The sequence below is a fragment of the Limulus polyphemus genome, unplaced genomic scaffold (assembly GCF_000517525.1).
Source record: "Limulus polyphemus unplaced genomic scaffold, Limulus_polyphemus-2.1.2 Scaffold1224, whole genome shotgun sequence".
NCBI classification, from domain to species: Eukaryota; Metazoa; Arthropoda; class Merostomata; order Xiphosura; family Limulidae; genus Limulus; species Limulus polyphemus.
This window is the reverse complement of record NW_013666834.1, coordinates 25,316-28,788: the sequence shown is the minus strand read 5'-3', so window position 1 is coordinate 28,788 and position 3,473 is coordinate 25,316. Positions and strand designations below refer to the sequence as shown.

The 3,473-nt window shown below is 34.4% G+C and overlaps 1 protein-coding gene across 2 annotated transcripts in view; it reads right to left on the bottom strand.

The window, feature by feature from the left end:
• LOC106462680 (histone acetyltransferase KAT6B-like) overlaps positions 1-3,473 on the bottom strand; it is an 87,870-nt gene that overhangs the window by 79,010 nt on the left and 5,387 nt on the right. The window lies entirely within an intron of this gene.

The window sequence follows — 3,473 nt, the reverse complement described above, 5'->3', positions numbered from 1 at the left end:
TAACAACAGGCAGCAGATGGCAAACTAAAGACCGCATGACAACGGACACGCGATACCGAAGCTATAACAATGCAAAACAATAGAGCAAAGAGAGAGGAGGTCGCGGTAATCTATTATATGTAAAAAAAATAAAAATCTAATCCTTCATGGTTCCAGCTGGTAAGCAGCAAATCTACACGTTTCTCACTTGCAGCGTCACTATTTGCACTTAAAAAAAATAATAAATACAAAGCATTGTTGGTAAACTTTTAGTAGAATTGCGTTCTTGTAAATTTAAATACAATATATCCCAGGTTAATTACCAGTTTACTTATAGGTAGCTAAGACAGCTCACAATTCTAGTTAACTTGTTTATTATTAAGCACAAAGATACTAATGAGCTACCTTTGGGTGCCCACCGTGAGTATCAAAACCCGACTTGTCTTAAAAGCCCCAAGATTTATCGAAGAGAAATCGGAGGCTTTGTTTGTTATGAATTTCGTGCCGTCCCAATTTAGCAGTGAAATACTTGATGGAAGGCAGCTAGTCATCACAGCCCACCGCCAACTCTTGGGCTACTCTTTTACCAACGAATAGTGGGATTGACAGTCACATTATAACGCCCCCCCCCCCCCACGGCTGAAAAGGCGAGCATGTTTGGTGGGACGGGGATTCGAACCAGATTGAGAGTTGAGCGCCCTAACCACCTGCCACTACATTTTTCAATCGCATCGGATAGTCCACTAAACAGAAACTGCAGATCATCAGGTAATAATAATAGTACGTCACAGCTCAAGAGGACCATGTCATCTTGATACAGGATTTTTAGTGAAATTATTCAAAGAAAAAGTACGTTTCCTTTAACAAGTTAAACCTGGCAACTTTCACGATTTCTTTGTTATTTGTAGCTATGTAAACGGTCAATATGGCTACAAATATATTATAAGACTGACTGGTATGTTTTATACCAAACGAAAAAAAAAACGGGGGAGGGGGAGCAGGTTTGCCATAAAATATAATTTAAACATTAGTCTATTTATTTATTAATCACGCTATCACACACGTGTTTTTTTACGGGTCTTTTTTTCTCCATAAACTTAAGCTTCTAGTAAAGCTCTTTAACCGTGTAATAACTAGATTACTGACTAGATTGATAGTCAGTCTAACTATTGAGCGTGTCCGTGCGTATAAACGTTTATATAACTATATGTCAGTCTAACTATTGAGCGCTTAAACGTTTAATATAACTATAGGTCAGTCTAACTATTAAACGTGCTCGTACGAGTAAACGTTTAATACAACTATAGGTCAGTCTAACTATTGAGCGTGTCCGTACGTATAAACGCTTAATATAACTATAGGTCAGCCTAACTATTGAGCGTGTCCGGACTGTTAGTGCAAGACAATCTTTTTAATTTTGGCAAAAGAAAACGCGCATTTTAACTTCCACTGATCATTCTCGGAATAATCTTAAAAGAGGTTTTATTTAATTGAAACAAGAAAATGATTTTTTTTATCTATGTTAACTCTGCATGATTAGATGTATTAAACTATGCACTCAGAACAGAACCTCAAAAATAGTTACACGAACATATACTTTTGTATACTGCACAGTAACTTTTCCAAGTTAAACCACAGTCCCCAAATTTTTCCCCATGGGAATTACATATTTCTCACAAATTCGAAAGCTGTGCTTTAAACTGATATCGTATCATGTATGTAAAACACTAGCGGATTTTCAGGGGTGGTGCTCCGCCCCTTCATAATTTTGCGCCTTTACACTCTTAAAGTGCGCCACTTTTAACAATAAACAATTTCAATAAAAGAGTCTATTTCCGGCCTCTCCTAGCTACAGGCCCATAATATATAACATTATATTTACGTTAGATGAATCTTCTGACTGATAATAGCAAAAAAGAGTTCACTAATTTGTCTTGATTATACATATTCTCAATACTTGTATAGTTTAGCTGTTTTCTCTCTTTCTATACTATGCTATAATAAAGTAGTACCTGAAGCCTGCAGCATATTCTCAATATATATATGGCCATATTTACTGTCTGGTCAAACAAACCTGAATCCAATCAGAAATTAGGGGCTATATATCAGAAATCCAATATCCAACAAAATCACTATTTGTCTTATCCTTACCAAAAAATCACTGGACTTAATGATATAAATTATTCACAGGGCCAGATAAAGCCTCTCATGTCACCAATTGGACAACTGAACATGATACATTTAATTAACTAATAATCATAATAAATATAAAATGCTTTATAATAATAATAATGTCTCATGACACATAAAAGTAATTATAATAATGATTTGCCAACTTAAAAAAGATGTTCACACCTAAACATTGAAATAAGTATTTAAAGATTATTACATTATACTAAAAAATCAAAAGGTTTATGCCAAGACAACAGAAAGAATAGAGGGGTGATGTGCTTGACCACAAGACAACAGTAGAAGGATTGGTTGATCATATTCTGTGTATACAAAGTAATTCATCAAAACATTGACAGCTACATAGAAGATTAAATAACAATTAAACTTTTCCTCCTTGGCCATTTGTCAAGTTAACCAAGTTATTTGTAAACTGTCCATCCTTGCAGGATCTTATCAGACCGAATAAGAAATAATTTACTTCAGCTTCATTTGTACTGACGAGGGCATTCTCAGGAGCTGTCATCTTAAACATCAGCCAGGGCCATCCTGTCAACCATTAAAGACAGATGTTCCCTTTTTACAGTGCTTTCAGTTTTGATTGTGACATTTTTTTTGCTTTATATTTTGAATATTTGTCAGATAACATCACATGCAGGACTGTACCCATGTGTAGTGTGTCATGCATGTTAATGAAAACACATACAGAATCAGGGAGTTGATGCAATTACACAAAATCACCTGCCCTGCACAAAATCTGAAGAGAAAAGCTAGGAAACTCCAAAATGACAAATAATAAAGTGTGAATCACTTGAAGCTGCAGTAAATTTGGCAAATGCAGCTTGTTGTAGTCATAGTCCTGCTGAAAAAAGAATTGAACCCCTAGGAATCAATTACAAAATATTTTAGTGGGCCATGTAAAGGAGATCTGGCTTAATATCAAGCCTACTTACATATTATGATTTATATGATTTCAATTTCAAGTAGCATTAAAAAACAACATCTGATTGGTCTTTTTACATAACTACTGCAGGTGGGAAAGGCATTACAAAAAAAAAAACCTTGTTCGACCTTAAGGGCTAGGAGATATTTGGATGCTACAGTGCTAGATTTTATCAGGACAACAATCTATGCTTTTTCCATAAACCATTTTGCTGAACAGTAGAAAGACTAGTTATGAAATATTTTTATATGTGAACGTTTAGATAACTGTAACACAATTCTGTGAAGAAGTGTTAAATTTTTGTATAAATTACTTTATAAATATAGAAAGTATTTACCCATCTATTAATATTTATAAGTTACGTATATATATATATATATAT